The sequence below is a fragment of the Petromyzon marinus genome, chromosome 29, assembly GCF_048934315.1.
Source record: "Petromyzon marinus isolate PM22_M1 ecotype Great Lakes invasive population chromosome 29, UKy_Petmar_22M1.pri1.0, whole genome shotgun sequence".
NCBI lineage: Eukaryota > Metazoa > Chordata > Hyperoartia > Petromyzontiformes > Petromyzontidae > Petromyzon > Petromyzon marinus.
Window position 1 is genome coordinate 3,387,948 of NC_133695.1, and position 23,858 is coordinate 3,411,805.

Consider the following 23,858-nt stretch of genomic DNA (forward strand, 5'->3'; position numbering starts at 1 on the left):
GGGTCGGCTGCCCCCTGTGGCGCCGTTCGTGTCCACGAAGGGGGACTGGCTGGATTTCCAGGCCTGGTTTGATGCGGCCTGTCGGTCCGTGCGCTGGCCGGAAGAGGAGGCGCTGCTCGCACTGCCCACATGCTTGGACGCTAGGGCACTGCACACCTATTTGAACATCCCACCGGCGGCGAAGGCGACGCTACAGTCGGCCTACCTGCAGATGGCCGAGGTGTTCGAGCCACCATACGAAGCACGCCTCAAGTTCACCGCGCGCCGCAGGATGGAGGGGGAATCGCCTCTTGCATTCCGCTGCTCCCTCCTTGCATTGGCTCGGGCTGCATATCCCCACGTGGAAGGGACTGCGTTGGACTCCCTGGTCCTGGAGAGGCTGCTGGTCCTCGCAGAGGAGCTGGGGATTGTGATGTCCATCGGGGCAGGAGCCAAAGGCCACTTCGCTGACCGTCGCGCAAAATATTCAAGCCTATCTCACGCTGCGTCGGCCTCCAGCGATGGTGGCGTGCGTGGGTGCCCCAGCGCCGCCAGCGGTGGCGCCGCCCAGCGGGGAGGACGCCCTCGTGGCTGTGGCGGCCATAGGCCGCCGCGGGGATGGTAGATATGCTCGCAGGCCAGGGGGGCCGGGGCGGGCAGGACCTCACCGTTCGCAGGCCTGGGGCGGGCCACCTGCTTTCGTTGTGGCCAGGTGGGCCACTTTGAGAGGGGGTGCAACAACGAGCCCGGGGCCTTCTCCATGGCCTCTCCTCCTGCGGGCGTCCCTCCAGCAGCGGAGCCTCCCGGGCAACAGGCAAGTCGCGACGCATCCATCGCACGGCCGCTCTCTCCACCTCAGGCATCTCGTAGGGTTAGGGTCCATCTTCATGGGCCCATCTCTGGGGGGTCCGGTTCGGGGCACACGGGGGTGCGCTCGACGATCGGGTGGCCCAGAGGGACTCGCCAGTGGCGGGCCCTCGCGCATCGCGTGGTGGCCGCCGCTGTCGGGTCCTCGGCCGTGGTGGGGCGCGTGCAGGGGGTCGACGTGAGGATCCTGGTGGACACGGGGGCGTCCGCCACCATTGTGTCCGAGGCCGTTTTCCGGTCGCTGCCGCACAGTGTGCATGCGTGGCTGCCAACGGGAGTAGCCTCGGTATTTTGGGTCATGTCGTCGCGTCTGTGGCGATCGGGGAGATCGTGTTGCGGGGACCTGTGTTGGTCTCTAGGACTCTGGCCGTACCGTGCCTATTAGGCACCGATTTTTTGGCCAGAATGCCCGTTCGGATCCTGGTCGACCAGGGGTGTGTGGAGATGCCGTTGGGAGACTGGCTACATTTCCTGCAGTCCCCCTCTGTCGTAGCTCCCCTGGCCGCCAGTGTACGGGCTATGACCACAAAATCCGTGACGGTTCCACCCGGGTCGCAGATCCTGCTTCCCCTCAGGCTGCGCACGCCGTTGACGTTGCAGTCCCCGGAGGCAGGCATCCTCCTGTCTCCTTCCAATTATTTTGCGAGATTCGACGGGCTGGTGGGCGCTTTCACAGCCGTGGCTGCGGGCCAGGAACTTTTTTTGCAGGTCCTAAATTCGGGGCCTGCGCCGATCGCCGTCCCTGTTGGTGCTGTGTTGGCGCATGCCACCCCAGGCCCTCCTCCCGGCATCCTTGAGCCGCCGGGAGGGGTGGTGGCGGGAGTACTGCCCGTGGGGGGGGGGGGGGGGGGGGCGATGCATCATGGATTGATGCGTTGTGCATTGAGAACGCCTCCTTGTCCTCCCAGGAGCGCCAGCGGCTCCGCAATCTCATCGTCAGATTCGCCGATGTGTTCAGCCAGAGCAAATTCGATTTGGGCCGTACCACTCTCCTGGAACATCATATCGACACGGACGGCTCGGCCCCTATTCGACTGAATTCACACCGTTTTAGCCCAGCAGAAAAGGATAATGTCCGCTCCGCAGTTAATGACATGTTGGCGGCAGACATTACCTCTCCTTCCACTAGCCCTTGGGGAGCCCCCATCGTGCTAGTCAAGAAACGGGATGGGAGTCTCCGCTTCTGCGTCGACTTCCATAAATTGAACAAGATTTCAGTGGCCGATGCATATCCCTTGCCTCGCATGGACGATTCCCTCGACGCCCTCTCGGGTGCGCGGTTCTTTTCGACCCTCGATTTGCTTTCGGGCTTTTGGCAGTTACCATTGGATGAGGCGTCCAGGCCAAAGACCGCGTTCCGCACACCCCAGGGGCTGTTCCAATTCAATCGGCTCCCTATGGGTCTTCATTCGGCCCCGGCCACCTTTCAGCGCCTCATGGAATTGGTCTTGGCGGGGCTGCAGTGGGAGTCTTATTGATTTACTTGGACGACGTTATCGTTTTTGGACATACGTTTGACGAACACTTGCAGCGGTTGGAGGCGGTGTTCGCCAAAGTGCGCACTGCGGGCTTAAAATTCAAACCTCAGAAGTGCCACCTGCTGCAACCATCGGTGAAGTATTTGGGCCACATTGTTAGTGCGTCAGGTGTGGCCACGGATCCGGAAAAGACTGCTTGTGTCCGGACGTGGCCGACTCCTACATCTGTCGCTGAGGTGCGTAGCTTTGTGGGCTTCGCATCGTACTATCGCCGGTTCGTCCGCGATTTTGCCACTATTGCAAAGCCACTACATGCACTCTCTGTCAAGGGACAGAAATTTCGCTGGGGGAAGGAGGAGGAGGCCACTTTTGCGGCGCTTCGCACAGCCTTAGCAGATGCGCCGCCCTTGGGGTACCCGGATATCTCCCGGCCGTTCCTCCTCGACACCGACGCCAGTGACACGGGCATTGGGGCTGTCCTGGCTCAGGTTGTCGATGGGGTAGAGCGGGTGGTGGCCTATGGTAGCCGCGTTTTGTCCCCCACTGAGCAGCGGTAATGTGTGACCAGGAGGGAGCTGCTGGCCATTGTTTTCTTCGTCCAATTGTACAGGCCATATCTGTATGGTCGCCGGTTTACCGTCCGGACCGACCATGCAGCCCTGCAATATTCCCTCCAAATTGACCAGCCCTCGGGTCAGCTGTAACGCTGGCTCGAGGTTCTCCAGGAGTACCCCTTCGATGTCATCCACAGGAAGGGGACTCTGCATGGGAATGCGGACAGCCTTTCCAGGCGGCCCCCGGTGGGCGAGTGCGTCTGCGCCCTGGGTTTCGGCCGCTGTAAGGCCCCAGTGGATACCGCGGCCCAGTTGGTTGCATCGGCCGAGGCGGCGCCCTCTCCGGGTGGGGCGTTGCCTGGGGATTTTGGTCTGGGACTCCCCCGGGAGGTATGGTCCCAGATGCAGATGGAGGATTCCTCTTTGCTGCGGCTGCGACGCCGGGTTGGGTCTAAGGCCCGGAGCTCGGCTCCGTCGGCTGGCCCGATGGTCGCCATGCATGACGGGCTCCTCGTGCGTTGGGATGCTCAATTGGAACGATATTGTGTGGTGGTGCCCATCGGCTTACGAGGTAAATTGACCCGAGCCATTCACGAGAAGCTTATGCACCTCGGCTACCACAAGACCCTCTTGACCCTTAAACGGGACTACTATTGGCCGGGCGTGGAGGATGATGTGGCGCTGATTTTGAAGGGTTGCCATGACTGTGTGCGGAGGAAGGCCCCAGTGGGTCAGGATCGGGCCCCGCTGCAGTCCATCCGGGTTTCTCGTGTAAATGAGCTCGTGGCACTTGATATTTTGGGACCATTCCCTACATCCCAACGGGGACACAAATACCTCTTGGTGGGGGTGGAATACTTCACACGTTGGCCCATGGCAAGGCCCCTGGTGGACCAATCGGCCTCGTCCATCATGGAGGCATTCGTTCAGGGGTATGTTCTCGATAAGGGGGTACCAGAACAGCTCTTAACTGATCAGGGGCGGAATTTTTCTTCCCGTTTACTCAAGGAGGTCTGTGACCTCCTTGGGACGAAGAAGGTCCGCACCTCGCCCTACCATCCCCAGTCCGACGGGATGGTAGAACGATTGAACCGCACCCTCACGTCCATGTTGTGTCATCACGTGAGCTCGTCCCAATCGGACTGGGACCTGTTCATCCCGGGGGTGTTGGCCGCGTACAGACTGGCTCCTCATGCCTCGACGGGGTTCTCCCCCTTTTTCCATATGTACGGGAGGGAGCCCGAGCCCCCGGTGCAATTGGACCTTGGCACAGTCAAGAAGGGGTTATCCGTTCCCCTTCCGATGAAAATCGCGCTGGATCGGCTGTGCGAAGCGCGGCAGGCAGCTTTAGAAAATTCGGCCAGCCGGCAGGCGGCCACGGAGCGCTTGCCTAAACATCAGGCCTTTGGGCTGCCGTGGAAAAAGGGCCAGTTGGCGTGGCTGCACTGCCCTTAGGTGCCGGTAGGCACGTCCCCTAAACTACATCGGCCATGGCAGGGCCCTGTCGAGGTAGTGATGGTCCGATGGCCTCAGTGTGTCTGCATCCGGTTGGGCCGGCATCACTGGACCGTGCACCCATCGCGGCTCAAGCGGGTGGTGCCGCCCGCCTTCCCTGATTCATCCCCAATTCCGGGACGGCCGGCGGTGGAGGCGTCCGACGGGCCGGGTCCTGGGGGCGGGGGGATGTTACTGTCGCCTTGCCCTCCTGTGTGTCCCCAGAGCTACCGCCGTTGATCCCGCCGGTTGCGGAAACGGCCGCCGCGGGGGACAGTGGCCCGACGGTGGAGGCGCCGGCTGCACCGCCGCCGGTGGCGTCACCTACGGCGCCTTGTCCTGGCCAGGGTCCATCTGGGCCGCGGCGGGACGGTGCAACACCGGCTCCGGCGGCTGACGCCATGCTAAAGGACGGCGATGCCGTCTTCTTCCATCCCGCCCTTATCGCCACTTGCCGTTCCGGGTGGCGTCTATGCCCTGACTTTGGCTTGTACCGGCGTGCCCTAATGTTCTGTTTCTAGCAGCCAGTCAAGCTTCTAGGTTCTGGGGGTTGCATTCATTGTGTTACGTTCGTTGTGTATTGTTGGTTCTCGAAAAGGGGGGGGGGGCACCGCTCACGGAGTAGTTTCAGCCGTGTCGGCTGAGTTTCTTTTTTACGGGGGGGGGGGGTGATGTTGAGGAGTAGAGGGGTGACGGAATGTCACACTCGCCTCGGGAGGAGTGACGTCATGTCCCCTCGGGGAGGACCCGTGACGTGTTCAGGGTCTTCGCGAGGAGCCGGGGTCGTGAGCGGTAGGGAAGTGGGGACCGAGGGTAGGGGTTCTACTTGACCCGGCTGGCCGAGTTGGTCAGCGCTGTGGGGAGAGCCCGTTAGCCTGGGGGGGCGTAGGGGTTCCCAGTAGCTTTCCCCTGGGGAGATTTCGCTTAACCACCAAGTCCTGTGTTAGCCCTTCCCCAAAAGCTAGGCGACAGCCCTTAATAAACTGTTGGTGTCAGCCCCGACAACGTCTGCCCTCCGTGTCGTCATTTACACCATAACACATATAACGCCCAAATATAGACATTCGTATCCGAATGCAAATGTGTAAGTGCGGATCAGGGTTTGCATTCATAGGGCAGTTCAAGGACTCAGCAACTTAAAGCGGCTAACATCAATTCTCATGTCAACAGTCGCAATGCTCTGCTGCATGCCAGCCAAGGGCACCCCAGGGGCAGCTGTCCATGTCCGGCACGAGGTGCAGGGAGCACCGTCCAACCTGTTACGTAAATGTGTCGTTTGCAAAGTCGCCTAAAGGCGGGGAGCAGATTGGTGAAGCCCGAAGAACATTCACGTTGGAAGATAGTACAGTACATCAACGCATTTTCCTGCATTCGCCTACGTAGAAGCCTCATGGCCGTCGTCCGTGGCATGTATGGGAAAGGCGTTGGGCTATAATGCGACCCTGCCTGACCGACGCGTCAACAATTTAACATTTATCAGCGGAAGGGCAATTGGATGAGGCAAATGCATTCCGGAGCCGGTTTTTTTTTTCGTGACGTCTGTGGAAGAAGCCACTTGGGATGGGGGGGAGGTTGTGGGGTGGAGAATCCCGCCCAGACCGAGCCCATCGAGTTGCAGCACGCGAGCCCATTACCATCGTTGTCCAGCGCAGTCCATTCCATTGTCTCACGGAGGAGAATTGCTTTTGTTTTTGCACGTCTCGAATGCAGTGTCAATCCACTCCGAGCGAGCGCGAGCGCGCGCGGGCAGTCCCGTGCGCACGTTAGACGCCTAGTGACGCAACGTCGATTCATTGATTGCAACCAATTCTTACAGAATCGGAATATCTATGTAGACCAGGTGGAGGAACCCGATGAGCTCTAAAGCTCTTTGTCACAGATGTCCAGTAAGGGGCGATGCAAGCACATAAATCGTGCACGTGGAATTCAAGGGTGTGCAATTTGTGTACAGCACACGATGCGCAAATTCATTTTCGAATGGCAATTGATTTATGAATTACGTTAGAACGTATTAGCCGTCTGGGTTTTTTGCTAAGGACGTCCGTTATTAAATCAACGAAATGTAAGTTAACCGCAGGAGAACATTGAAGGTCCTAGATTATATTCACGTATTAATATAATAAAACTGTGGAGATCCGTGTCGATCCACAGCTAGATGAAGGCCCTCCCCACGCCATGCGGGTCGTGGGGGTCGTTTGACCATGCTTCACCACACTGCTCGGCGTGCGTTGGTGGAAGACAACCCGCGAACGGATAGGAATATACATACAGATGTTAGCCGCGACCAGGAATTGAACTCGGATAGCCGAGTTCACAGCGCAAAACGCCACCACGACCTCCACCTTCCCACGCATCCACTGTCAGCACGTGTTTACACACACACACAAACACAAGCTAAACTAGTCGGGTTGTGAAAGTAAACAATCGGTAGGCGAGTGCCTTGTTTTCGCATCGTTGTTTTAAAAAACGTACACGCCATGTCCCTGTGCTTGTCGATGTCTGTCAGCTGCGGACGCGATTATGGAGTTAACCGTGGCAGACGCCTTACACGGGGCTCACTCATAAATTACGAATTCCAATATTAAAACGCAGACATCTAATTACCATTACAGGTATAAATTATGCTCGCACACCACCGGGTTATTCGCCGGTCAGCGAGTGAATAACCACGGACGTAAAAAAAATGGTTTATAAACGACAACAACAATAACAACAATCGCTAACATCATCAGCCATGATCTATCCACTGCCTGTTGAATACCCTCCCCCCCCCAACAATCTGTCGCCATCCGAGATGGATGGAGTGGACTTTCCCGCAGCTCCGATGTGCACGGTTGGCTACGTGACGGCGCAGAAGAAGTTCAGTATACACACATACATTGTGAGCGGCAGCTGGATGGGTTGTTAATACTGTAACGTCGCCGCATCGATGTAAAAAAACTGCATTTTTTAACTCATCATTTATTCTACTCAACTGCTGCTCACACTCCTCTCCCACGCACGGATCCACACGAGAGATTTGCCAACAAAAGATGAACCAAGATGATAATGACAACAACAGCGCGCACACGTACAGAGCGCGTCTGAAGCTCTAAACCAATTAAGCCCTTTGAGGTGTCTCAACACCGAGGCTCTCGTGTCTCTGCGCACGCAGTCGATATTTGCCAGAAGGGAGTGCATGTTTAAATTATTTATTTCGATGCGTCCATGTCCCTGCTGCGTAGTCCATGGCGAGCGCACTCCGCTCGCCGTGGATGCTACTCCCCCCCCCCCAAAAAAAAAAACCTCTTATGGAAATCACAAGGGGTTTGGTCGGGGAGCGAGGCGCGCTCTTTCTGAGAATGGCCAATCTGCAAGCGACATTTGTCTTTTCAAGTTCAATTCTCGCCAAGCCCCACGGAGTCGAGTGGCGTCTCCGACCCTGACGATTATCCACTCGTGACGCTCGATTGGCCCCCCTCTCGCCGTGCTGTTATTGGGCACGGCGGCAACGCTCCGGAGCTAGATGCCGATGTCGAGGTCTGCTAGCCACGAGAGGGCGGCGAAGAAGAAGAATACGACGAGGAAGAGCCATTGCCCGAAACGTCGCCGATGATACGTGTACATAATTGTTTTCCTTTTAAGGTCACGGTGTCGTTGGTGGATATGTGGAGGTTGGTTCGTGCACCACTGCCAATGCTGTAGCAGCATCGCCAAATAATGAGTTTCATCTTTAAATGGTTAATTGAGTTGCAAATACGATAGAATAACAATACGATGTACTTCCGTGAGACATTATTCATGCAGAACATCCTAGGGAGCTTTACAAAAAAATATTAAATAAAACATCATATTATTTGAAGAACCTCATTGATAGGCAGGAAGGCATTAGGTACTGCTGAGGTAATTGGTAGGATGGTATACGAGCGGGTAGGCAGACAAGTACGGGGTGGATGTGTGGGTATGTAAGAGGGTGAGTGGGTAGACCGAACGGTATGAGGTTAGGTGAGTGAGGAGATAGGTTAGAGAGTGGATTAGTAGCTTGGTAGCAGCTTGAATGAGTATGCAGTTAAAAGGGTCGATGGGTTGGTAGACAAGTACATTCCACCAGGGAGGTAACTGCGTTGGTCGGTACTGCTTAGTTCTGGGTAGGTGCCGGGCAAGTACTGCTATGCAAAGGAGATAAAAGTTAAGTCAAAGTTAGTTTTTCTCAAATGAGCAACCGAGGTGGTGCGCATCTCATCTCGCGTTCACAACTTTAAATTCCACACTCCTACGACTTTTCGGTAGATGGATAGACACGCGGCTACAAAAACTAGGATCCCACGTGTAGACTTAACAGACTGTTGGAGCAAGTGCTGTTAGCGGGTACCTATGAAGGCCAGCACAGCACACGGGCCTGTCCGCCTTAGTCTCCCTGGTGGCATATGTATACACGTCGCACCAGGTTCGTATTGAAGGCCGAGTCTACACCGCCAAACACACAAATACACGTGTGCACATACATTCATACCATATCCTCGCGTTACAAATGTGACGATTCGTGGCTGGCCTGACCGGGGCACGCCATGTGTGGCTCGGCTCGTGTGTGGATTATTTTTTCCACTGCGCTCGCGAGCCGGGTGCGCACGTGCGACTCGCAATCGGAGCGCGCTCCGCTTTTAATGTGGCGGCGACGTGCGGCGCAGTAATGAAGCATCTGCATACGCAAATGAGGGTTAATATCAGCTCCCTGTAGCGGGCGGGCGGGCGGAGGAGTAGTTGGGTGGGTGGGGGGTGTGGGTGGGGGTGTGGGGGCGGGTTGGGGGTGGGTGGGGGTGTGGGTGGTGGTTGGATGTGGGGGGGTGGATGAAGGTGGGTGGGAGGGTGGGGGTGTGGGTGGGGGGAAGGTGGGGGGGGTGTTGGTTTTGGGTGGGTGGGGGTGGGTGGGGGAGAGTGGGGGGGTTGGTGGGAGGGTGGGGGTGGGTGGGGGTGGGTGGGGGAGGGTGGGGGGGTTGGTGGGAGGGTGGGGGTGGGTGGGGCTGGGTGGGGGAGGGTGGGGGTTGGTGAGAGGGTGGGGCTGGGTGGGGGGTGGATGGGGGGGGAGTGGATGGGGGGGTGGGATGGTGGGGGTTGGTGAGAGGGTGGGGGTGGGTGGGGGTGGATGGGGGGGGAGTGGATGGGGGGGGTGGGATGGTGGGGGTTGGTGAGAGGGTGGGGGTGGATGGGGGGGGTGGGATGGTGGGGGTTGGTGAGAGGGTGGGGGTGGGTGGGGGTGGATGGGGGGGGAGTGGATGGGGGGGGTGGGATGGTGGGGGTTGGTGAGAGGGTGGGGGTGGATGGGGGGGGTGGGATGGTGGGGGTTGGTGAGAGGGTGGGGGTGGGTGGGGGTGGATGGGGTGGGGGTGGGTGGGGGTGGATGGGGTGGGGGTGGATGTGGGGGGGGTGGGATGGTGGGGGTTTGTGAGAGGGTGGGGGTGGGTGGGGGTGGATGGGGGGGGTATGACTGACGGTTTGCAGCCCGGCTCCCGAGAGAAGCAACGGCGGCGATGTCGCCAGTGCCGCTCCATCGCGTCCTCGTGGGCTATCGGCGGAAACGCCCGAGGCCCCAGCAGCCAAACACCGGAGCAGCCAGGCAGACGCTTTAATGAGGTGCGCGGTGAGTCATGAGCCATCGCCACCCCTAACCCCCCACTGCCAAGCCCACAATTTTACAGAACTCTCCCGAACACCCACCCCGATCACGCCGCCGCATCGGTTCCGTGTCTCCCCGTTCTCCCCGTCTCCCGTACGTGCATTCACATGTCGTTTAGTCCATCGACCAATAATTATCCGGCAGCATTCACTGTATTGAAGCAAGGGAATGTGGATGGGGATACTGGAGGGGAAGATGCTGTTAGCGAGCACATATTAAGATGAGAGCGGCAAGGCACACGAGTGGACAGCATTATTCCCAGGCATCTCTGTCTCCACCACTGCTGATGCTTGCACGCTGCGACATGTAAACCTACTCATATGAGGTTGAGTCTACCTCTAGGGGGCCCTGGATAGGTTCAGGTCAGACGACGCCGCCGCTCTGCCAATCCTAGTGCATGAGCAAGATTCAAAGCCGGCTCACCGGCATTGTAATGTGGCACAGAGCACGAATCACCACGCCACCGCACAGACGCAGAGTCGCATTCCAAAATCATGCTGACCAGTCACGTGACACGAGCGTCCTAAATTTACGACTTCATTGGAACGTTATTTTTTTTGTCGTGTAAAAAATAAATTAAAAAAATAGATTAAAAAAACAGCAACGGAGAGTAAATAGATTTGGAGACTCTTAGTAAGACTTCCCTGCCCCCACTAAGGGCTCGCAATCATCTGTCCCTCCGAGTGATTTTTTGACTGTGGAAAATTGATTTTGTACCAGCGAGTTAAAGGGGGGGGGGGGGGGTTCAACAAACCCCATCTTGCCAACCCATGCAATGCGCTTTCCACTAAAGCAGCGGTTTATCGTCTCGCACCAAACAATTATCTTAATGTGGCAGCACAGTGTGTGTGTAAATCAGGCGGTCTTGCTGTATGCACGCCTTGGCACGTGTGTTTTGTGTGTGTGTGTGCGTTCGTGTGTACACGTACGTGTGTATTTTTCCACATTTTGTTTATTAAATGAGGTGGGGTATTTTTCGTAAGAATGATGGATAATGTTCAAGAATAATAACAGTAGCAGCCAAGAAATGGAATGTGTCCTCGAAGACGGTCCACCAAAGAGATTGAGGGATGAAATCATCTCACGTGCAACTCCTGGGTTGATGATCGCATCGCAGGATTGTAAGAGGTGGCAACGGCTTGAGAAGGTCCTCATTCAGCAGTGGATTGACCGTGGCTGATGACGGAAGGACATGTTGTTTCCAATCAATCAACCCCCAGTTGTACAAACAGTAGAAAAGGCCAGTAAACGATATTTATTCCATTTCAGCACCCCCTCTGTGGACAGCGCCAACACGTCTCAATGGGGAACCCTCCTTAGATGGGGACTGCGGGAGGCATCTCAGTGTCTCCAATTGCCCTCTGCAGCTGCGTGTGTCTGTATAACTCTGTATGTGTGTGTGAGAGTATGCAGTAGGGAGCGGTAGTGTAGCGGTTAGCGCGCTGCGCTACGAACCTGGCCACCCGAGTTCGATTCCCGCTCAGCGACGATTATCTGAACCGGTACTGGGCCTCCCCTATGTCGGCTCAGCCGGAATTTCGTACCTGGTATGGTGTAAAAATCTCCGCTGGGGATACAAAGGCGACCGGGCGTGGTGTTGGCCACCCCCTCGTGTGCCGTACCGGCCTTCATAGGTACTCGCTAACAGCACTTTCCCCAACAATCTGTTTAGGCTATATGGGGGGGGGGGTCTATAAATGTATCTTTGTGTGCAGATTGAGCGATTGAGCTTGATTCCCAGCTACCGCTATCATCACTAGTGAGTCATACCTGAACCAGTGCTGGGTCTCCCATAGGTTGACTCCGCCTTAAATGAGCAGACAACCCCTTTGATCGAGCACAGCGTGGGGAGGCCTTCATCCAGTGGTACATTTCGATTTAAAGCTTTCGTGACTGCAGGGATTCATATTATTGGTTCTTTCGGTAAAGTCGCGTAGAAGGGAAATAATAAAATAATAAAAATAAAACAATGAAATTCTCACGACGTTTCGATTGCAACACAAGCAATCATCAGCAGGTGTGATCATCATCAGGTGTGATGATTGCTTGTGTTGCAATCGAAACGTCGTGAGAATTTCATTGTTTTATTTTTATTATTTTATTATTTCCCTTCTACGCGACTTTACCGAAAGAACCAAGAAAACAGTAGTACATTGTCAAGGGTTAAAAACTCAAAGATAATTCTTACATGCAGTGCTGTGTATAGTTTTACAGTGGCTTGTGTCCCATCGTCAGTGGCTGGGCTGCAGCCATCAAACTCGAGGTGTGGTCCTGTAATCCAACATGCAAGGTAGTGGGGTTGATGACTCACGCAGAGATGGAGAGGCCTGCATAAGGCACTCGCGTGCATGACAATGAGGTGCCCAAAGGATCGTGCTAATCGCACCTCCGATTAGCACGGTTGGCTAAGTAGAGTGCGAAAGAAGTTCAACATGCATACAGTTCGACGTACAAAGGAAACAGCACAGCAAGTAGGACCTCTGAGAGGAACATCTGCGCAAGGTTGGAGTGTTATTCCCTCACTGCTGTTGCTTTCACCAGCATTTCCAGGATTTCAAAACATACTAAACCACTGACAAAAAGTAACTGGTCATACATTCTACGCAGGGCCTTCTCCGAATGGGGTTTAATATCCCTTTGTAAAGAGAAGACGTCCATTCCCTCATGCAGCCCTACCAATTATGACGCTAACGTTGCTACCGACATCACATCACGGGTAGAAAAGTCTTGCAGCTGTGTAGTGCATCACTTGGTCTCAGAGGAAGAAAAAAAAGACACGGACGATGATATCACAGAACCAATTCTGAAGCCACGTGCATTGTACTGCAACCGCCACCACGTGGACTGTGGTCATCCATCTAAAAGAGATGCTTTAAGCTCATTGGGCCTTACCAGCTGACGTAAATCTATAATGTAGTTTTGTTGTTAGATCGCGTAAATATAAATGGGTCGTTAAACCCTCCACCACCCGACACAGCCAATAAGTAAAGGGTTTGTCACGTAAACAGAACGTGCCAATTCGTCACTAGTACAGCACACCGGTGTGTTGGAGAGCAAATCCACAACATTTACAATCTGAGTACGACGTTTAGCCAGTAATTACAACTAGCTTCATCAGGCCACAGACAGATTTGCCTGAACTCTAAACTGACCTATTTTTAAATCATCGCATTGTTAATCACATACAATTATGTAATTCTCAAGAGTGAGGATCGAGCCAAATGAAATTAAAAGCCCACGTTTAATGCGATGGGGGCTGGCCATTGGTGACCGGGCTGAGACCATTAACTCGCTACACTCGAGAAGCCGGTTTAATCACGGGCGGCTGAAACCTGGATTAAAACCCAGACTATCAGCGCTGCCAGCTCAGTCCTCTGACCCCTCAAGTCACCCGGCCACCTTGAGAAAAAAGAATCTATAAATTATTAAGATATAGTCTTCCCACACATGAGATTCATTTTACCCCCAAGTAATTATACAGGGCTTGAACCCGGAATCCACAGCGCACTGGCTCAGTACTTTAACTCATAGGACCCATGAGTCACTCAGCCATCACTAATGTCTCTCTTACTGCCCCTCACTGCTTCCTCATTTGAGTAGCTCTTACCAGCCACCCACCTAACACCGGGCCTTAAACATCCTCCAATTAAGACGCGTATGGAATGCACAGCATGCCCAATCTACTGCCCGATTTCACTGATATTGAGCCGAGACAACAAAGGGAGACAATTTGTCGATTTGTAAACAAAAAATGGAACTGCTTCCTTCGCCGTCTCTCAATTTCTCCATCTAATAATGATGATGATGATGATGATAAAGTCGTAGAAACACTCGTTATCTAACCAGTTTCGACTCCTCAGAGTCACACTTCATTTCCAATGTGGTCCTGCCTTGCAACAAAAGGAGCGACACATCAATTCCGTGCAATATTTATCCTTAAAGATACAGAGCAGATGGCGTCTTCCGAGACGACTGGCCAGTGTGAAAGAGTAGGCCAAATGCCCTCCGTTGAGATCCTTCTAGTGGAGGCCTCCTTCTGCCACCAATTGCAGGGCTGGGCATATATCTTTTCACCTTTACTTATGTAGCAGACAAAACTGATTAATAATGTTTACCAAAGCAATATATCATTTTAGACATTGTGACAATACGTATAGAAGAAAAAGTGTTTTTTTATATATACACATGATTAAACGAAGGTTGAAATGACATTATTAAAATTGTAAATCAAGCAAATACCAGAAAAGTGATATTAAACCTTTTTTTGTCACTTCGAAAATTAGGTGGCGAGGTTGCTCCGAGGTCAGGGAACTGATCCATGACCGCTGAAAGCCTGGGTTGGAATCCAGACGCTGCTGCCTGTGATTCAACAGAAGTTTTAAATTGAGCGAGTCCATGGTCTAGGTGCAACTAGCTGTTATTGACGGCAGAAAAAAATCCATCATGTTCAACAATTTTGGGGAGAAGGGAGGAGGGGGAGGGGGGCTCACTGCATTTGACAACATTCCAGGATCTTGAGACAGAAAAAAAGTGATTGGCTTGATTGACATGTGACAAACTCTCGTTGCAGAGCATGTTAAAATTGTGTTACTGCTGAGAACAAACAGGTCTCTTGAAGTGACTTCAGAAATAATTCTGCAATGTCACCTTCCCAGACTCTTTCTCTCACGCGGGGTGATTCACTGCGAGCTCCGAGAGTTCCAAACGAATATTTTTGTTACCTTGTCACGTGATGCCAATAAAATCAAATGCAATTTATTCGGGGGATACATGTAACAAAAGGAATTGCTAAGGAAAAGAAAATGATACAATGAAGTGCACATGAAGAATGTGCGGGTTCTTATATCCTTTCCATTACCACGAATTAGCATTTTAACAGTCAATTTTCTCTTATTCGTGAACAAGTTACGTGACAAAAGGCAACCACTATCCTCTGGGCGACAGAGGGAAAGTGGTTTGGAAAAGTGGGTTGTGCAAAGCGTGGATTCCGGTTGTCCTCGTCTATTAACCGCGTCACGTGGTGTCAATCACGCGTGGACACGTTAAGGACGACGACGATGCACGCCTACATCTTGCAGATTTGTCGGCTTACGAAGAGATGGAGCCCCCGTGCACCATGCAACCATGCGCCGCCTTCCAGTATCTGCAGAGGCGGTGGCGCGAGGATGCGATGCCTCTGCAATCATCTCATCTCTGCACCCACTCTGCCGCACAGTGGGGAGTACCCAAGCGCGCCCGCCTCTCCATCACATCGCAGCGAACAGACAGGCAGGCGAGCAGGCACACGTGAAGATAGACGGGCAGACATGTGCACAGCAAGACAGAGACGGTCAGACAAACGGGCAGATCAAGTGGCCAGAAAGACAACGCAGGCAGGGGGACAAAGAAAATGCAGGCAGGTACACAGGCAGACAGGCAAGGAAGCAGGCAGGGAGGCAGGTGGACAGAGAGACAAACATACAGGCAGGCAGGCAAGCAGGCAAACAGAGGCGTAGACAAGAAGACAGCCTGAGAAGCAGGCAGCCAGACAGGGATACAGATAGGCAGGTAGACAAACAGGAAGACGGACAAGACAGTCTGCACAGAGGGCCACAATCACATCCGTGCTCGTGGCACCCGGAGGCTGACACAGACAGAGGGAAGATGCCCCCCTCTCACCGCGGGCCCCCTAGGCTAGCAGCACCCCCCACCCCACACGCCACACGCCACGCGCACGGAGAAGCCCTATTACCCTCCCCCCATCACCACCCCCGTCTCCCCCGAGAGAAAGAGAGAGCTGACTCCTTGCGCATGTATACACGTTTACTACATACATATCACTGACTGCGCATGCATACGTAATCAGCTCATTATCCACAGAGACAAAGATCGCCCGTGTAGACTTCAACAGACTGTTGGGGCGAGCGCTGTTCGCGAGCACCTATGAAGGCCGGAACGGTACACGAGGGGGTGGGTGGCCAACACCACGCCCGGCCACCTTTGTCTCCCCAGTGGCGATGTTTACACATCGCACCAGGTATTCATGTCAGGTTAAGTCGACCTAGGGGAGGCCCAGGACCGGTGTAGATATCGGGCACTGGCTTTGTTGGCCCTGAGCGGGGATCGAACTGGGGAAGCCGGCTTCGTGACCACTACACTACCGCTCCCCCCACACACAGACAGACACACGCTGACACGCACAGACACACGCAGACACACGATAGCTGAAATGTGAGAGACGTGAGCAATATTGCACAGCATACTTGGAATGCTGTGTTTCGTGATGGCAATTCATCACCATGAATACGTTCATTTATACCAGACCGTTGTGTCTACTTGTGTCCCTTATAGGATAAAGGTTTCCGTGTGTCAATAGAGCTATGCACTCACTCCCTGTGCACAGCCGATGGATTGTACAGGCTGCCATGTATTAAAGATAAATTCAGGCACGCCACGTACAAATAGTATAAACACATGCATGCATGTAAGGTACTCTATACACACGGATACCTAACATACATGCAACGTTTAATAGACAAATACATGCACGTAGGGCAATGTATAACACAGGAATAGCAAAAGGCACGGCTTAAGCTATTGATTTGTATACGCTCACGAACAGCATACATTGTACAATCATACAATACAATCACTATCCTGAAGCACGCACAACTAGCGGCCAGTCAAAACACACACACCTGGATTCATACATAATACTGTGATGCTTTCACTTAAAATGACTACAGTATGTAATTTTTTTTCCCCCTGAAGGAAATGTACCACTTAATTAATAACCTACTGGTGTTTGTAAATTATGCTAATTCCCAGTTTTCTATAGAGTACGTGGTGCTATGAATATTGATATAGTTTACTTGGTATAAGACCCAATCACATTTCTCCATTCAAACCACACAGTGCATTGCATACATAGGGAATGCAAATAGTCCATCAGTCTGATAGCGGTGATGATAAAGGGCATCATTATGATTCAGTACGTATCGACTGATATGTGCTACTTTCTATACAGACAAAAATCCCTCATATAGCCTTCAACAGACTGTTGGGGCAAGTGCCGTTAGCGAGTACCTATGAAGGCCGGCACGGCACACGAGGGGGAGGGTAGCCAACACTACGCCCGGCCGCCTTTGTTTCCCGAGTGGCAATGTTTACACACCGCATGCGGCACTCATTTGAGGCTGAGTCGACCAAGAGGAGGCCCAGGACCCGTTCAGACAATCGTTACTGGTGTTGGCCGTGAGCGGAAATCGAACTCCAGTCACCGGATTCGTAGCGCAGCGCGCTAACCACTACACCACCGCTACACCCATAGCACGCACACACGACACCACACGCCGACACACACACACGCGTATACCGTTTCAGTCAATGCATCGCTTCGCCTATGCTGCAAATGAACAAGCCACTGCATACACAGACACGCACAGACCTTGTGTCAATCCACTGCTGGATGAGGGCCTCCCCACGCTACGCGAGTCAAGGTGGCAGAGGAGGGGGGGGGGGGTTATTTGAGCATACTTCACCACGCTGGTCCAGTACAGGTTGGTGACGGCCAGGAGGAGCATAGCAGTACAGCACAACAATGGGTTATACTGCACTACTCTCCGATGTCCACCACATTGCCCAGCAGCTGTCTTTGACAACCCGGGCATGGACATGGGTAGCCCAACCAAGCGCAGTCCAGGCTCCAGACCTGCTTGGCTTTCAAGATCCTGACCATCCGGTCGCACCCCCCCCCCCCCGCCCTGTGATTTGGGTCATAGGTGGAAGCTAAGCACGGCTAAGCCTGGATAGCGCTTGGATGGGCAACCGCGAGGGATAACACTGGCGCTGTCAGTCGGCTTCTGCGGAGCGACGTTGTCAGCAGAGGGCGGTGGAGCAAAACAATAGTTGTACTGCACTCTGCTTCAACGTCTATACCCCCCCCCCCCCCGCTTTCACCAAGCTGCGCTGAAGGACGGCCAGACAACCACCACGACGTGGGGGCATGGGGGGGCCGACGAGGACATTCATCCAGCGGTGGATCAATCATGTGGACCCACCGCTGGATGAATTGGACACAGTCGAGACGACGCTGCGTGTATTTAATACGCCGCACGTGTTGCGGTATGTAAACTGTGCAGAGGAAGAGCAGGCAGGCAACAGCATTACGCCGGGTGATTACAAATTCTCCCTGCCTCCTCACGTGCCTAGTAAGTCGCGCAACGGCAGCGTTGTTCATCATATCACCCGCGATAACATCACTAATAACAGACGCACTCCAAACCTCATCTCTATATCCGCCCCCAACCCCCAGCCCATCCGCCTTCATATTCCTTGATGATTGCTACATCGCAAGCCTCCGACCGTCAGAGATGGCGACGAATTTGGGGGGTGGGGGAGGGAGGCCTCTATCCAGCAGTGGATTGATCATGGCTAATGATGATGACTGCTAAAAGCGCAGAGACCCGTGTCTATGATTCTCCGTTATTAAAACGTCCGGCGTTTAATGTTATTTGGTTAATTACAGTGCAATGTGTAGGCATTATACCCCCATCATACAGTCTTGCATGGACTGTAGAAATATCCAGTTCAGCACCACGCTAATAATTACACGCGCTGGCACGCGTCAATTTGCACACACGAATCATTGCTCTGATGCGGTTTTATTGTGTTGTTTTATTGTAAGCATGCCTCCTTCCCGCACCTTTACCCAGATGCCCACGTTAATCAGGAATCAATACAGACCCATTAAATCCGGGACAAAATGATAAACCGGCCAGACACACGCGCGCGCACGCAATTGGTCTGCGTAACGCAAGCGAGTATTTCCGTGTCTGCTCCAGTGAAACACGCTCTATCCACTGCTATGTCGGGAAGCAATTGCTCGGCGCGGATGATGTAGCATTACATCGTTTTTTTTAGACATCGGCACCACGACCATCATCATCATCAATGGTCAAGCCACTGCAAGCCTTCCCGAAACCGTGAAACCCTCACGATCGGTCCTGCGCTGTCGTGAAATAATCCCGTCCAGCAAACCGGCACGCGAGCTGATTGCATCGCTCCATCTCCCCGGCGGACGGAACGCGTAATACAGAAATGTGGCGGTGGAAAAATATCGTGGGTTAGAACCCAGCGCGCGCACACGCACGCCATAGCGATGTTCTGATTGCAATAGAGACGGAATAGACGATGAGAGACGCGGATGGCACGTTACCTGCAGTCGGACTCTCTTGCGCGAGTTGCTCCTTGCCTCTGGAGCATCCAGCTAGTGAGCTACTCGACCTGGCGCATTCCCTGCGTCCACATTTTTTTGTTACAATTATTTCATTTATTCTTAATACGACACGAGACGTGGATTGCAGTTCATATTTTGATCTCCTCCTTTTCCTCGACTTGTTTTCGTCGTCGTTTTGTCTTCGTCTAATTATTGTTCTTTATTAGTTATTTTAATCGCCGTATTATGTGAGCAGTCCACCGAGGCGCATCTGTAAACGTCTCATTTTCATCGCGCATTAAATCCGTGAGCTCAAAAACCACTGAGCCTAATGCATCGTAATTCTAAATAATAATAACTACATAAATACAAGAAATAATCTGCATTTGAAAATTCCGCAAAATAAAAATATATTAATCAAATATATATAAATAAATAAGTCACGTGCCAAAACAATATCATATCAAAGCCAAAACCCGGGGCTGTGGTAGCAAAGATTTTTCAAAAAGTGACATTTTGCTTTCTTCTAGCCAATACGCTGATTTAATTAAACAACAACAACAAACGAAAGAAAAAAAGATGCGATTATTTTGAGCTTGTATTTTTAGCTATCTGGCTGGGCTTGTCCAGTCCAATGGGCTCGCTAGCTCTCTGGCTCCCTGGCTCGCTCGCTCGCTCGTGCTATGAGGCAGTCGCAGCAGCAGCAGCAACTCGTTGCTTTATCAGCCGGCAGAGACGCGAGGATGCTCTCGGCACGCACGCAATGACACGTCTGCGCGCAGCGCGTGGATTGCAGAGTGACGCGCGCACCAACTCCGCCTACCACCACCAGCACTGCCGTTCTCCTCCAGCTCTCTGCGCCGTACACACTTCATCTGCTCATTGCCCTCATTGCTCTCGCTGCTGACACTATCACCATCATTATCATCACCGCCCTCATCAATGCTGCCACCACCACCACCGTCATCTTCATCATGACCACCACTTCTATTATCCAGATGTCTTCGCTGTAACAATCCCACTCTTCTTACCACACTCATCACTGATATTATCGTCATTATCAACGTCATCATCACGATCACCACCACTTATATTCTCCATATATCTTCCCTGCAGAGACTCCTCTTCATCACTAATATTCGCATTATTATTATTATCATCATCATCATCAACACCAACATTTATCTTATCGCGCTCGATCCTTAATTCATCACTCATGCAATCACCATCATCACTATCACCACTTTCATTCTCATGCAGTCCCCCGTGCACATACCACACTTCTTACTGCTGCAATAATCGCCATCACCACCACCATCGTCAGCGCCATCACTGTCATCGTTACCAAATATCATGCAAAAAAACAATCACCGCCTTTGCTATTGCGCTATCTTCCTTGCGAATTCCTCTCTCCCCACCACAATCACCACCAATCCATCACCCTCATCATCATCATCATCGCTACCATGATCGTCAATACCACCGCTTCTAATTCTAGTGCTTTCCCATACTCATTACCAAGATTATCATCACCACCAAATCACCACCACCAGTTGTAAACTTACTTTGCCCTCCATGCCCACCACCTCCGCATCTATCTGCACTACATAGCAGCACCTCTCCCCACACTCACAACCACCTCTCGTCTCCCTTTGTTCCACGAACAATATTCATCACCTCCCACTGCCACAGACGCCGTACAAGCAAATCTGCAATATATAATAAAATGGCTCTCATGTACAAGCGTGGGCAGAAAGGATTGATTCATTAATGTGTTCACCCTTAACACGTTACTATTCTATATTCCTCATCAACTGTGGTCCATCTACTGCTGGATGAAGGCCTCCTTCATCCAGCAGTAGATGAACTGATCCCATGGCTCCATCTCCGTGGTGGTCGACCCTCTCGGCTGCGCTCCATCGTTTTGGCTGCCATTCCATCACCAGTCTCGCCCATCGGCCGCCAGTCATCCCTCCCAGCCATGATGTGTCCATGGTACTTCCTCAACCCAATTGTTTGTTTAATTGACTTCCTTTAAATTAACCTTGCGTATAACACAAGAGGAAACACGTCCGAGATGACGTCAAAGGATCTTCTCGTTATTCGCGGTTTTGGCTATCCGCTAATCTTAACTGGAACGCTACACGAATGCATCGAGAGAGAAAATAAAGCGATGAGATAAAGTGATGAGACAGAATGTGATGCGAGAAAGTAATTATATTATTATAATTGTCATGCATTTAATAGCTCATTTACATATGCATTTCAGGTACTTAATTTTCCTAGGCCGATATAATTATCCGCGAAATTTTGACATTCACGGGCATCTCCGTAACGTATCCATCGCGAATAACGAGGTAACCATGTACACACCGTGGAGACAGAGTATACGAAATGAGCTCGTGTACAGGAACGTGGATTGTGAGATTGCGAGGCCGTGATGGGGGGGGGGGCGGCGGGGGGTGCTTCATCCAGCAGTGGATAAAACATGGTTGATAGTGACTATGAATTCAAACACGGCCGGAGCTTCCGCGGATGAACGCACACGCGATTATGAGGCCACTGCAATATCCCGGCAAAAAAAAACCTACACATCTTACGCAGTAGGGATGAATCGACTCGTCCATTCAGCGTTGCATGCGTGCATTTTCACACTTGCGGCAGAATTAAACGAGCGGTTGGTTAATAAGCTGAACGCGAGTGGCTGGCGTGGCGGAGCCCACATCTCTAGAATACAAACCGCTCGGGAAAGAAGATAGCCCACAAAGCGCTTCGCTCACATTCCAATTTCACGCCGCTTACATATTCGCATCATCTGCTATCATTATTATTATTACCACTACACGCGAGTAATGCCAATGTGCATTAATTCTAGAGGCGTCGCCAGCAATAAATTTGTATAATTATTCTTGTAATTTTTTTCTTTGCTGCTTGCTGATTTCTGCTGCTGCCACAGTGACCGTACTGGTTATCGCATTGGACTTGTGATCCCAGATGTCGTCGGTTGGATTCCATCTCCCGGCTCGGTATCGTTAAAGCGACGCGCCGACGATTCGTCGGGGAAGCCTCGTGTCGAGCACCAGCCGCTCTGGCGTTTTGTTGATTTGGGTGGGGGGGGGGGCGACTCCCACGGCTCCCACCCCTCAATTCCTCCGACATAGAAACCGGGGACTCCCCACCCCCCAGATGTTAAACCCCCGTCCCCCCTTTTACCCCCCCCCCTTTAACTTTCTCATACATAATCTTGATTTCTCATACATATCCACAACGAATGTTGTACCGGCCGCGATGTTCCCATGTAAATGAGACAACCGTTTCTCCTTCCCCACCACTACCCTTCCACGGGTTGTCTGTCCACAAACTCCCCCCTCCCCCCCGCCCATCAATCAGGACGCATCGAATGCGTGGGGCTTGGTAGATATATTCACGTGGGGTTGTTTTTTGTCGACCAACGTTCCGCAGCGGGGCCTTTTGTCCCCATGTACAGCAATCATCTAATATAAATATACACGTATTTTAAATGCGCCCAATGATGCTAGTTTTTTGTTTTAATCCTACCGCCTATGTCCACCCAGCAGTATAGAGTAACATCGGTTGCGCGTAGTGGGGTAAAGCGTGGGTACTCCCATTTCGTCAACGGTGTCTGGCGAGCGTGGAAGAGCTGGACAGAATGCTCACTGGTTCCCTTTGGTGTCGGCCCTTCCGCCAGCAGTGGCGCGAACAAGCAAACTGCAGGGCTGCGCCTTTATCTCTTTTTATCGTTAAACCGTACCGTATATGCATTTTTTTTTAAATCTGCTATTTTTGATACTGGTATACGTTGTGGGCAGCAGAGGGCAATGCAGCAAAATCGAATGTTGCATTGCACTTTTACGTATTTCACGTCTGCGCTCTCCCGCCTGTACAAACCCGCACTGACTAGCGTGGTGAAGTATGGCAAAGTAACCCCCAGGACCCTCATTTGGCAGTGGACAGATAATGGGGTGTACATCGGAACACGCGTGCACATATTTGTAGCAGGCGCTGAGCTACAACCCGGCGACCTCAGTTCGATTTTCTGCTCACGGCCAACACCATTGACGATTATTTGAACCAGTCATGGGCATCCCCTAGGTCGACTCAGCCTCAAATGAGTATCTGGCGACGTGCATGACGCCTATAGGCGTGATGCCGGCCGCCCATCCCTTCGTGTGCCATGCCAACCTTCATAGGCGCTAGCTAACAGCACTCGCCCCAAAACTCTGTTAAGCCTATACGGGGGATCTTTGTATTTGTCCTTGTGTACTGTACATATATTTACATCAATATCCGGCAGCATCTAACAATACGTGGAGCCGGCCCTGGGCGTTCCCCTTTTATCAAACGGCACCAACCTCCGTGGTGAAGTATGGTCAAACAAACTCTTTGTTTTTTTCGGTAAAGTCACGTAGGTACCGAAAAAAACAAAGAGTATGAATCCTTGCAGTCACGAAAGCTTCAAATTTACAATTATGGTCAAACAACATCATGACCGACGAGGCACGGGGAACCTTCACAGGGCTACACATGCGCACTGTCACACGCCACGTGAAGATAATCACACATAGAGTGATCAACCAGATATCAAAATAAAAGTTTGCTTTCAAGTCTCAAAATAA

The 23,858-nt window shown here is 52.4% G+C and overlaps 1 protein-coding gene across 3 annotated transcripts in view; it reads right to left on the minus strand.

Annotated features, from left to right (window-relative positions):
* Window positions 1-23,858, minus strand: part of LOC116947340 (sodium/calcium exchanger 1-like) — a 214,683-nt gene that overhangs the window by 185,652 nt on the left and 5,173 nt on the right. Inside the window, exon 1 of one of the 3 annotated variants that reach the window (XM_032962953.2) lies at window positions 19,222-20,020. The exons of the other annotated variants lie outside the window; for them this stretch is intronic. The gene's annotated coding sequence lies outside the window, so the exon portion shown is untranslated. Of the gene's footprint in view, window positions 1-19,221; window positions 20,021-23,858 lie in introns of those variants that run through there. 3 annotated transcript variants of the gene reach the window in all.